Raw genomic sequence first — 13,896 nt, forward strand, 5'->3', positions numbered from 1 at the left:
AAGGATCTTGGACCAGTCAATGGCAAGCGTAGCCTTCTCCTTTGAATGTGGAGTAGGCTGCTTTTCTCTAACTAGCTTTCTCCTCTCAGCTTGAGGAGTCTTCTTGGCCGATTGACCCTTGCTAGAGCCAGCCGTCCTCTTGTTGATCAGGTCCTTGATTTCACCCTTGATACTTGTCTTGAATTTCATAAGTTCGTCTCTGGGGATTAGAGCCTGATCCCTTTCCATCTAGGTGTTCCCAGGCGGTGGTCCATTAGACTTACTAGGACCAGCTTTGTTGTTGCTCCGTTCCATTATATCCCTGGGATGGATGCGCTTAAAAATGAGTGACCCATCAGGGGCCACATAATTTTTGACTTCACAGTCGTTATCTATTTCATGTTCCGTATGGACCTCCCCATCGATCGTAGGCCGGTTGGGTTCAGGTGGCGGTACAAAATCTTGAACCATCTTAGAGGTACTCTCCCCACAGACTGCGCCAAATGTTTTGGGTGTTTTTTTTTTCCATCGGGAGGGTTACGTGACCAAGACTAGCCTGGAGCGATTTGTATTTGCAAAACACGGAGCACTCCGGTTGGTAGGAGCTCCGCCTCCAACGATCAAGTTAGTATTGGTCGTAGAAGATGAAAAGGTGCGAAAAAGGTAAAGGTGAAATCTTCTCGGATTCCGAGATCAGGTATTTTTCTTTGATGTGAGAGAGTGTAGGGCTGTTGCAATAAATGAAGGTGTCCCTAAAATGGGGAAAATCTCCTTATTTATAGGGTCGTTGGGAAATGTGCCCTTCGATTGGTCAGGATGACCTAATGGGCTGCGCCGTTTTGCGGCGTTCTTGGGAATTGGGCCCTAAAGGCCGCCATTCTATTTGTTATCTAAGGTTAACACGTGTCAGCTGAGGAATGGTTCACGTTGGACCCATCCAAGATTGACACGTGTCTCTCTCTGATTTGACCACGTGTCTAGGGTATTTTTACCCTAAACAATTTTTGTTATGTTCTAGGCATAAATTAAGTCAACCTTAGTGCATAATTAGTCAAAGTGATTTTCCCAACACCATGACATTTTTTTACATGTTTTACAACCACTTTCATTCAACAAGTTCCGTCTATAACTTCCACTGGATTCCTAAGATCCATCTACTTCTTCCATTGGAGTCCTTTTTTAGGCCACTAGTTTGAAAAGTTGCATGTGTATGTTATGCAGCTCCATTTCTCTCATGAGTGTTCCACCCATCTTGGGCTTCCCAGCATTGACATACATCATTATCATTGACTTGTAAATCTCCATATCCGGTTTGAATCCCCGACTCTTCAATGCTTCATAAGCCGCATTTGCTTGCTCAAGAAGAAATAAAAAAAGTGACTCAATCGTATATAGCTATAAATTTCAGTAGTTAACAGTTAATAGTTTAGAGTTGGAAATGAAAAATGTCTTAAACTTTCAAAATTGCTAATTACTCCACAAGTTCGTACCATCCCAATCAAATTAAGCTTCAACCATAAAAATAGTTGTAGACATCTACTCTTGGCCTCCTGTCCCGACAGGAAGTGCTATGACGATAAATAAAACCATCTTTGTGTTGGGTCAACGTGAAGAATGCTTATGGACAACTGATTAAATTACGAGAATGCAAAATGACTAGCCTAACCCAAAACAAAATGAATTAAGGTCCAAAATAACTAAGCCCGATCATAATTAGGCTTAAGCCCGAGGTTAAAACCTAATTATGACGGATTTAGAGGAGCCTAGGTTAAAAATAAATGCCGCCGCAGAGAAATCCGGGCGCATCTCAATGAGTCGCGCTGGTTTGGAGCGCGCAACTTAATCAGTTGCACGTGAAACCCAGCACAACTTCTAGTGATGCACTTGCGGAAGATTCAGAATTTCATAAAAATATAAAATTAAATCTTACCATAATACCGCGCGGAAGACGATCAGTTGTGCTGCCTATAGCAGCGCATCTAAATTATTTGCACTGGGATGTCGCGCATAACCCTTTCAGATGCGCGCGACACCTGCTGCTGCAGAACGTTCGAAACCCTAAACGCATCCATTCCCTATAAATAGAGGCTTAATACGAGGCTCAAACAGACAGAAATTAACCTAAAACTCTGGCAAAAACTTTGTGAACTTGTGTACTTTCAAACCCTCTTGTCCTAAACACTCACCCCCTCAATACTTGTTACTACGGTGGAGGTTCCCGAGCAAGAAGGAGTCCATAAGTGTTCTAAACGAAAATCCAGCAAGGAGAAGTGATTAATTCCCGAGCACTTAGATCAATCACCTTTATTTTCTTGTTTAAATAACTTTTAATTAATTAATTAGTGTTGTTTGATCACTTTAAACAAACTTTTAATTAATTAATTCCACATAGTATCTTGCGTTAAACAAAGAATAGAATTGAATAATTTTATCGTTGATTGATAACTTAAGCCAAGGCGAATCTTGTTTATTTATTGTTCTTTCACGAATATTGATTAAATAAGAATAACGAATTTTGCAATGTAATTCCTACATGATTGCTGCTTGTAAATAAAATCAACTAACTTAGTTTTTAGGTATCGCGTTACATATATTGTTTGGTGATGAAATTGTGAAAAAGGAAGAGCTAGAGGCCGCACTAAGGCTAGAATAGCGATTCCTCCCTTAAAGGAACGTTATTTTAGTACCCTCGCTCCTGAACTCATTTTTGGTACACGTAGACCAATTTGGGCATGGGTAAACTTACGATTCGTGCTAAATATCCCTTGAACTCTGCTTGGGGGAAAGGCATGAGCGAGGTTTATGAGTTTTCCTAAAACTCATTGGCGACTCCTATTTGTTTCTTACAAAAAAGCATAATGATAGGATCAATTTTAATTCAAGGTCCCCCAAACAGTCAGGAATTCAAATCCTAATACACCTAACAAGTGTAAAGTCCTAGGCTTTTAAAGGGCCATGTTCATTTAAGGAGAAGGATGCCCTACGATGGGCACACCCTCCTTAAAGTGAAAACTCCACCAGGGACTTAGAGGTTACAAGATTAATTGTTCGTTAGTTATGGTTCGAGGTTTCCAACAATAGGTTACCTATGGGTTGTAACAGAAATTAACTTGGATAATCTCTAGTTAGAGAGCGAGACTTGAACGCATAACATTTTACTTTTTCGCAAAAGTAAAAACCAAACAAGCAACATTGCATCATACATAATCATAGCACACTTTAACCATTGGGGATTGGCTCATTGACTAGGGGTTGCCAACACTAGGCTTCTATCCCAAAATCAATAACAATCATCCCACCCATATCGCCAACAAAATGTTGGGAGGACTATGTCATGGGTCAACATGTTGAGTGATTGATTCGTGCATCGTCCCTTAAGATATGGTACCTTTGGACACCCAAGCCTTGACCTTAGAATAGCATTGTATGCTTTGACGGTCCTTTTTATGTGCTTATGTGACTACATGAGTATGTGCTTATGATATGCTTCGTGTCTAATCTAATTAATTCCAACTTGTTACCTAGAGATATTAAAAAAACTGTAAAAACATTGTGGTTCGACACAAAAAAAACTTTTATCGTTCTTTTTGCGTTTTCGTTAAAAAAAATTAAAAAAAAAAAAGATTGAACGTATTAGGTGGCACGCGCAACTGTCAAAGTTGCACGCGCCTTCCAAGCGCAAGTTCAGAAGTTGCACGCGGTCCCTCCGAGCAACTCTGTGTCTTGCGCGCGCCCACTGTTCAACGTTGACTTTGACTCATTGCGAGCAATGTCATACGAAGAAAACGATATTACCGCTTCAAGGTTAATCGTTAAGTAGGTGCTAAAAAAATCTCTTTGGCTAACAACGTTGTCTAACTTAGTTACTTTTACTTTGATCGTCTTTTTATTTATTTTTTTTCTTTTTTTAAAAAAATCCAAAAACATGTTTTTTATCGTTCATTTTGCATTTTCGCAAAAAAAAAAAAAAAAAAAAAAAAAAAAAAAAAAACGCAAGTTGTAGATGCTACTCTTGAAGTTGCACTTCCACCTTAGCGCAAGATGCAAAATTGCACGCGATACTATTTTTGATTATGATGATTCGTTTACGTACTTTATAATTGAACTAATAACATTACTTCTTATGAGGTTCGTCATTAGAAGTTCGCATCCCTTAATAGGAAGTCATCAATATGTTTATTCTTAAACGTGCCTATTTCCGTGTTCATCATTTTTTAGTTGTAATTGATCAACCTTGATTTAAGAATATAATTTATTTACCTCTTCTATGGTTTAAAAAGAAAATCCCGAGAACCTTACTTGGGATGATTGCCTCACACGAAAAAAAAGAGAGAAATAGAACGAAAGAAAAAAAGAAAATTGTTCTTAAAAAAAAAAAAAGGAAAGAGTATGATACAAAAAAAAAAAATTATTATTCTCAAAAAAAGAGAGAAGATAATGAATGATAAAACCGAGAAAATGATTTAATTATTTCTTGGATTTTACATTCGGAGGCTATCATTCTTTTTAAGCAAATAGTAATATATTATCCTTTAAAGATGAGCAATATGAGAATCATAATTTAAAAAAAAAACTGATATAGATCTCTTTTGTAATCTAAATGATCAACAAATACCATAGTATATTTGATCATTTTAAAGAGTGTGTTTAGGTCGATTAATATTTCTAAAATTTGATGAGCATTTTCAATCCAACTCTCTTGTCTTTCTCTTCTACCTTTTTCGAAAACAATTCATTTAAAGTAAAATCCTTAGATGATTACCTTCTTGAAGTCAACACAAATCATGACATTCCATTAATGATTGTTCGTGAATTTTTTGACATTTTTCATCAACAAACTTGCTTAAAGTGAATTCGTATTACAAGGATTAAAAAAAAAGAAATAAAACAATCATTTTGACTTTGATTCATTGTTTGAATGCTTAGCAGAAAAGGTTTAAGTGAACGCGCTCAATTTCTCGTGATACACATTACTGGGTCATATTCCACATTCGCATACTTGTCCAATCATGGGTGACAAAGCAGCATTGGAGAAATTTAGACAGGAACTCCAAAACCTAAAATCCCTACAAGGAGAAGAAGCCCAATTAAAGGCTAACAAAAAATCAGAAAAGGCTAAAATAAAAGCAGAAAACATTATGCAAGAAAAAGCAAGAGCCAAAAGACTAGAGGCCTTGGAGAAGCTTGTCCTTCGAGCTAGCTTAGAGACTAGGTACTTCAATTATGAGTTTGACCACAACCTAGTGGCAAGACTCTCCCAGAAAAGTTTTTGACTACGCATTTACCAACCTTTAAGGTTACGGACAATCCTAGGACTCACTTAATGAGCTTTATTGGAATTATGGCATTGAAAGGGGTTGAGCAAAATATATATGCATGTACTTTTCCTCTTTCATTGGACCCAACTGCTAGATCATGGTTTTATAACCTCGATGCAAAACAAACTTCCACTTGGAGTAAGGTTGTAAAAGCGTTTTTAACCCAATATGGAGATAACATCGAGCTCACAACTACCTTGCGCAATCTTAAATTGCTTAAGCAAGGGGAAGAAGAAGGCTTCATTGACTTCTTTTCCAGGAGGCGATCAAAGGTTGCTCTTCTTTCACAAAGATCTCCGGATCACGAACTTGTCCCAAAGTTCATAGACAATATGTCTCTACCATACAAGTGCCATTTACAATACCTTGGTTTAGACACATTTCAAAAGGTCTATACTGTGGGAACAATAATTGAAAGGGACTTGATAAATGAAACCATGAATCATATAGATGGACTAAATTTGTAGAAAGGATTTCACCTACGTTAGAAACGGACAAAGCTCGAAGACGCAATCTCAAGAAGTTGTCAACAATTCAAGATGTAGCACCCTAGGTCTTGTTTTGTTTGTTTCCTTTGTTTTTTATGATAGACTCAGAGATTCATGCTGTCAAATCTACTTATTTTGTACTCTCATTAATTAATGAATAAAAAATATATTTTCAAGTACGTCTATCTTGTTCTCTTTTCAATCTCTTTATTTTCTCAAATTAAATAAAACATATACATACAAACAGGCAATATCAAAAAGGCATACATACTCAACACTTTAAGAATCTTGATGAGTTTTGGCTTACTAGATTTATTGAATGAAAAGAGGCCCATCTTTGGCCCACAAAGAAAGGATATGATCAACAAAGGAGGCCACTTGAAACTCCACAAAGATAATCCCATGTTCTTAACCTTAGAGAAAATCCATCTTTTTGGCAGCCCTTTTGAGCCTCGTCAGTTGAGCCTTAGTTATTCAACCTACATTATTCCATATCTTGGGATGGGAATGGTGCAAAGAGATACAAATAGAAAATTGGGGGAATAAAACATAAGAGGGGGACACAAAGTTAGTCTAAACCCAAAGACCCAATGCAAAAGAAAGAAAAAATCGTTCTAAACCCAGGACTAAACTTGTCAAAAAAAAAAGAAAGAAAAAAAAAGAGAAAGGGAAAGGAAAAGGCACCTAATGTAGGATTTGCCACATAAAACAGAAAGGTTTTAATTTGAGAAGCACCAAAAGTAATGGATTTTGGGAGTATACTTGAGCCTGTCCATTCTTCATAACCCCAAGCCTAGCCACGTTACAACCTTAGAAAGGCCCTCCTTGAGGTAGACCCTAACCATGTATCAAAATCATCAATCCATGAAAATATGGCCAACTTTAGGCCTTTGCACATATGGACCTACTATTGAGTAGTCATGCCCATATATAAAATGCATGAAGTGTTGAGTTATGATTACAAAATCATATAAAAAAAATCAAATGATTTGGATGATTTGATAGCCATTGGCTTCATGACACCATTTTAGTAAAGCAATCGAATCAAACTAAATTTGATGTTTTCCATATCTTTTGCCAAGAAAAATGAGATGACTATCACTTTAAAAAAAAAACAATCATCTTATTTTCTTTTAATAATAGGGCTATTTATTACCAAGGTAATTCAAGTTCTATATACATTGCCTAGAAAGAAAAGAGTTAATATAATAAATTGATTTGATATATCGACAGCCTCGACGTCAACTTTAGATGTCTTTTACAACTCTTGAGCATTGGTCTTCTCACTTATCATGAGCAACTAATATGTTCGCCTGTGTGGGATATCTCCATCTTCTCTAATAAGCGAGGAACATTGATTGAACATGATCGCTACATGAAAAAATGATCATTAGCGCTGTCACACGTATACCTCACTGCCAAGTCATCACGATGATTCAAATATTAAGTCAATAATCCTTGATTTTCAAAAACATGTCTAATTCTCTTTCTTTATCCTTCTATGGGAAAGTTGGATTTCCTTTCCTTTTTATATAAATCCGTCTTTTTTGTTCATTTCTTTTTTGGGGGGTAAGTCGGGATGATCCCTCCCATTTGGCACCTAAAATACTTGAAAAATAGTATAATTTTTTCGATCCCTCCCATTTGGCAACTAAAATACTTGAAAAATAGTATAATTTTTTCGCTCTTTGCCTCACACTAGGGGCTAAAAAAGCCTATATATCCCCACTTCTCTCTATTTACAGATTTAAACACGCTATTTATGCTGCGAAATCAATGTCATGCAAAGCTTATTATGAACCATCTTAATAACTTTAAATGACAAAGGGAAGAATACCACTTCCTATTATTTGACCAAAATAATTAATTACGTTACTTGATCAAACAATTCATGATAAATATATGAAATCCACAAATTAAAAATACAAATCTTGGGGCTTTAAATAAACATGAGAATGATGAGTGACATTTTTGGCACTCATTTGGTTCCTTTTTGGATGATTTTTATTTCTTTTTATCTTTCTTTTCTTTAGTTTCCCTTAGTTTTATTCTTGTTTTCTTCATTTCGTGCTTTTTGTAGTTAGTTTCTCTATTTCGTGCTTTTTCTTGTTTACTTGCTATTTTTCCCTTTTACTTGCTTTTTATCCTTTGATTGTAGGTTGTGATTGATTGTCTAAGGATTCCCGGGCTTCCTTTCCATAGTTTTCCATTGATTTTCATGCCTAAAGCTTGTGCAAGAAGTTTCAAGTCAATGAGAGGTTCAAGGAGCATGCTTCAAAGTCTTGTTTATGCCTTCCTCATGGCTCATTTTCTTCAAGAAATTCAAGGAAGTTGCTGCCTACCTTGTCCTCCATCATCATCATCTAGGATGCGTGCACCTCGTGAGCAAGGGTAAAGAAGAAAGGAGGAAGCTGCAGCTATGTGCGGGCGCACTTGAGGAGTGTACGGCCGCACATCTGTCGTGTGCGGCCGCACATCAGGTGTGTGCGGGCGCACCTTCCTGGGTGTGTTCCCGTTCGCACCATTCTCTCTCCTTCGAGCGCCCGCACCAACGTGGGTCTATTTTTGGACGTATTTCCCAACTTCCTCTTGGGATTGTTAGTTATTTCATTCCATTTATAGAGAGAAGGGGGGATCTTCAAAAAGAGAATTAGATTAGATTAGATTTTTAGAGAGAGAAAACATTAGTTCTTAGCATTTTTTAGAGAGAGAAAGTGTGGGTTTGATGATTGATGATTGAAGATTGCTTCATTTGATTTGATTTCTATCAAGTTTGTAAGGATTCTTTACTCTTTAATGCAATTTAATGTTTGATTTCATTAGTATTGTTGTTTGATTTGGTTGATTGATAGTTTGATTGATTTGATTGAATTTGTTGGTTTCAATTTGATTTCAATTGATGAATTTGGGAATGATGATTAGTTTAGCTTTGATTTTGTTGTTCTTTATGGATTGTGAGTAGTTTATTTGCTAGGGTAGTGGTGAAGCATGTAGTGATGATGAATTGAGATTAATTTGGGGGAAATTGATTGAGTTGATGATGTGATTAAATTGGTTGATTGATTTTGTGCACGTGTGTGCTTGATTAGGCTTGATCACCCTTGTTATTCACACTAGATTGCATTGTGAGTTCACATTGATACGGACCATTGATTTGTGGCTTACATTTACTCGATTGAGATATCTTGTGATGTTTCCTAGCTTTTGTTTGATGTAGTTGACGCTAATTAGACCTCTAGGAGAATAGCTTGATATACTCTCTTGGTTGCAATTTCGGTTTTCCCTCACATCGCTTGACTTGATTGGTTAATTCCCCAAGTTGATTGAACTTTATCGTTGATGCATGTGGATCCATTCCCCTAGTCCTTTAGCATTCATTTAGTACAAACCTTTTGCATCGCCTAGCTTAGCCTTAGTTTCTACCATAAACCCCTTCTTGACTTCGGAATAGCTTAACTTAGGCATCGTGCATTTGATATCCATTCCCTTGGGTTCGACCTTGACTTACCGCTACACTAAATAGGGGTTTGTTAAGTTACAAATTTTGTTTGATTGGGTGGGATGGTAGCGCAACGACCTACCGTTCTCCTTCCCATCAAAATGGCGCCGTTGCCGGGGAATGGTGTTTTGTATGCATGTTGTTGTTGAGTCTATTCCACTCTATTTGCAAAATACAAAAAGATTTTACACTTAGGCTACACTTGTAGCCGTGCTACTAATATTGTCTTTGAGTTTTGTGTGTGTAGATCCCAAGTCATGGGAGGTAGTTCAAGAGTTACCTTGAAGGAGCTTGGAGTGCCCGGGGCTTATAGGTATGCGAGCGCCATAGCTTCACCTATATCACCGGAGAATGACTTTGAAATAAAGCCGGCAATGATCACTCTTATTGAGAGGAGACAATATGGTGGGGCGAAGAACGAGAGCCCATTGAACCATCTTAAGGAGTTTGAAAAATATTGTAACACAATCAAGATTAATGGGGTGTCTCAAGAATTCATCCGCCTTAAGTTGTTCCCTTTCTCCCTCATAGGAAGATCTTTGGAATGGCTAGATAAAGAGATGAAGCCCAATTCATTGAAAACTTGGGATGATGTCACCAAAGCTTTCTTGTTCCGTTTCTATCCTCAAAAGAAAACGGCGGAGGCAAGAGCTCTGATTCAAGGGTTCAAGCAAAAGCCTAATGAAAGCCTTTATGAAGCATGGGAAAGATTCAAGGATTATCAAAGGGAGTGTCCACACCATGGGATTCCTACCTATCAAATCATACATATCTTTTATGGTGGGTTGAGTTCTCATGGGAGAGCAAGTTTGGATGCCGGAGCCGGAGGCCCAATCATGAACAAGACGGAAGAAGAAGTGGTTGATGCTATTGATGAAGTAGCTCGTCATTATATGAATTGGCAAGAAGTGGAAAGAGAACCAACAAGCAAGGGTTACTCGATCGAACAACTTAGTGTCATTAATGATTTGACCACTTTGATTGCGGATTTAGGGAAAGAAGTTATGTCTCTCAAGGAAAAGCTTGAGAAGCCTCCTTCCCAAGCTCCAATTCTTCCCTCCCAAATTAAGGGGAGAGGTACATCTTCTCACTCTAACTCCAATCTTTCAACTTGTTGCATGATTGTGGAATGTTGGCCATGTCAATTATGTGGAATGAATGATCACAATGCTTCTATGTGCCCAAATGTTTCTTGTAGTGAATGTGATGGAAGTGAAATGGAACACATGAATTATGTCAATAATCATGCTTGTGAACCTAGAAATGATGTTCAAAGGAATATTGGAAATAGGAATTATCATATGAATCATGATAATTATAACCAAAATGGAGGTTATAGAAATCATGATTGCCAAGAGATTCATGGTAACTATAACCATCATGGTTGTAATGGTCATGGTCATGGCTATAGACATGGGGATCATAACTAAGGTTATGATAACTATGGTCAACAAAGGAGCCAAAATGAAACTAGGGGTAATTGGAATAATCAAGCTAGGGGATATTTTCAAGCAAGTTTTCAAGATGGTTACCCAATTGATTTAGTTCCAAATGCTCAAAGTTTAAATGATAATTCCTATGACCAATCATTTTCTTCTAGAGAATTTTTGGAAAGTGTCATTGAGAAACAAGCCAAGACTTTGGAAATGTGTATGGTTTTGAATGAAGAGAAGTTTAATTACATGTTGGCTTATAACAAAGATTTGAGTGAAAAACTTTCTCAATTGACTAGTATATTCAAGGAATATGCACACTCTTCTTCTTTGACTCCACCTAGCTTAGATTCTAGGAACCCTATGGATGCCATTGTTACTAGAAGTGGTAAGGTCCTTGAGGGAAGTGTGCCTAAGAAGAGTGTTGCTAATGAGAGAACTAGTAAGAATTCCATTGAAATTGAAGGTGATGAATGCCCTTTGAGCGAAAATGTTGGTGAGGAACAAGTAGAGAAGGTGATAGAGAAAGAGAGAGAGGTTTGCAAACAAAGGCTCCCCTATCCTCAAAGATATAATAGATATAAGTTGGATGAGCAATTTGGGAAATTTGTAGAGATACTTAAGCAACTTCATTTAACTTTTCCTTTCACCGATGTTGTTGAACAAATGCCAAATTATGCTAAGTTCCTTAAGGAGATTTTGAGTGGAAAAAGGACTTGTGATGTGGTGGAGACCATTAGCCTTACCGAGCATTGTAGTGCAATCATCATGAATAAGATGCCTCCTAAGTTGAAGGATCCCGGAAATTTTTCCATCCCTTGTGCTATCAACAAGACCCAAATTGATAATGCCTTATGTGATTTAGGAGCTAGTGTTAGCCTTATGCCATATTCGGTTTATCAAAAATTAGGTCTAGGAGAACTTCTACCTTCAAAGATTACCTTGCAATTAGCCGATAGGTCAATCAAGATTCCTAAGGGAAAGGTAGAAGATGTGCCTTTAAGGGTTGGAAAATTTGTTATTCTGGTTGATTTTGTAGTGTTGGACATGGATGAAGATGCTACAATACCTATCATCTTAGGTAGACCTTTCCTTGCCACATCGGGGGCTATGATAGATGTGAAAAATGCTAAGATATCTCTTAAGATAGGAGAGGAAGTAATTGAATTTGATTTGAATGAAGGAATGAAATATCCTTCCTCTTCTTTAGAAAATTGCATGAGAGTTGAAGTGCTTGATAATATTGTGAATTCCATGCATGAGCACTTGCTCACATCTAACGATCCTCTTGAGTGTGTCTTGTTGAACAAGGAAAAGATAGGTATCTCAACCAAGGAAGAGCAATTGTATGAAAATTTGCTTAATGAAGGCGATACGGGAGTGGAGAAGAAACTTGCATGGGGATATCAAGTCAAGATGCTTTGCAAGTGGCCTCAACCAAAGAAGGTAAAGGTGTTCCCATGGTAGAGCTAAAACCTCTACCATCACACCTTAGGTATGAATTCTTAGGCCCTAATTTTACATATCCCGTTATTGTTAGTGCATCCTTGAGTGAGAGCCAAGCTCAAGCGTTATGTGGTGTTTTGAGAAAGCACCAAGGTGCTTTGGGGTACACAATTGATGATCTTAAAGGCATAAGCCCCGCCTTGTGTACACACCACATAACACTTGAGGAAGGTACCCTTCCTTCTATTGAACGACAAAGGAAACTACATCCCCAAATGGGAGAAGTAGTCAAGAAAGAGATCACCAAGCTTTTGGATGCGGGAATTATATTCCCCATTTCAAGCTCAAGGTGGGTCTCTCCCGTGCATGTCGTTCCTAAAAAGGGGGGTATGACCGTAGTTGAGAATGAGAAAGGTGAGCTCATTCCAACTAGAACGGTCACCGGTTGGAGGATGTGTATAGACTATAGACGTCTAAACACATCAACCAAAAAGGATCATTTCCCTCTCCCTTTTATTGACCAAATGCTTGAAAGGTTGACTAGGCACAAATTCTATTGCTTTCTTGATGGATATTCGGGATTCTTTCAAATTCCTATTCACCCCGAGGATCAAGAAAAGACAACCTTCACATGCCCCTATGGTACCTTTGCATATAGAAGAATGCCCTTTGGATTGTGTAACGCTCCGGCGACCTTTCAAAGGTGTATGATGAGCATTTTTGGGGACATGCTTGAAGAGGAAATGGAAGTCTTCATGGATGATTTTTCCGTGGGAGGTGTTTCATTTGAGGATTGCCTCAAAAATCTTGAAAGATGCCTAGAGAGATGTGAAAAGGTCAACTTGGTGCTTAATTGGGAAAAATGCCACTTCATGGTGGAAGAAGGGATTGTTCTAGGCCATAAAATTTCCAATAAAGGCATCGAAGTTGACAAGGCTAAGATTGAGGTAATAGAGAAGTTGCCTCCCCCGGTCAATGTGAAAGGGGTAAGATCATTTTTGGGTCATGCCGGATTTTATAGAAGGTTTATCAAAGATTTTTCTCTTATTGCTAAGCCCTTAAATGATCTTCTCCAAAAAGATGTTGATTTTGTCTTTAATGATGCTTGCTTGGAAGCTTTTAATAAATTGAAGAAAGCTTTGACTTCTACTCCTATTGTCCAAGCCCCTAGATGGGATTTGCCATTTGAGCTCATGTGTGATGCAAGTGATACGGCTATAGGAGGTGTGTTGGGTCAAAGAATTGACAAGAAGCTCCATGTCATCTATTATATGTCAAAGACTCTCAATGGTGCTCAAAGAAATTACACAACAACGGAAAAGGAATTCTTGGCTATTGTTCATTCTTTTGAGAAATTCCGTTGTTACTTGTTGGGGTCTAAGACTATAGTTTTCACCGATCATGCGGCTTTGAAGTATCTCTTTGGAAAAAAAAGAATCCAAACCGAGGTTAATTCGTTGGGTCCTTGAGCTTCAATCTTTTGATCTTGAGATCCGAGATAAAAAAGGTGCTGAAAATGTTGTTGTGGATCATTTGTCTAGACTTGAAGATTTTCAAGTTCAAGACGATGGGTCTCCTATAGAGGACCGGATGTTGGATGATTCTTTGTATGTTATCAATATGAAGGAGCTCCCTTGGTTTGCCGATTTGGTGAATTTTCTTGCTTGTGGGGAGTTCCCTCTTTCTTTTTCCAACAATCAAAAGAGAAAGCTTAAGAGAGAAGCAAGGCACTA

At 37.8% G+C, this 13,896-nt stretch overlaps 1 non-coding gene across 1 annotated transcript; it reads right to left on the reverse strand.

Annotated features, from left to right (window-relative positions):
* Positions 1–9,926: 9,926 nt before the first annotated feature.
* On the reverse strand, positions 9,927–10,032 carry LOC145590253 (small nucleolar RNA R71). Its single transcript, XR_014101891.1, has one exon. It is a non-coding gene; the product is annotated as a small nucleolar RNA R71 (small nucleolar RNA).
* Between the last annotated feature and the right edge of the window lie 3,864 nt (positions 10,033–13,896).

This window comes from Chenopodium album, chromosome 17 (assembly GCF_948465745.1).
Source record: "Chenopodium album chromosome 17, dcCheAlbu1.1, whole genome shotgun sequence".
In the NCBI taxonomy this organism is placed as follows: Eukaryota; Viridiplantae; Streptophyta; class Magnoliopsida; order Caryophyllales; family Amaranthaceae; genus Chenopodium; species Chenopodium album.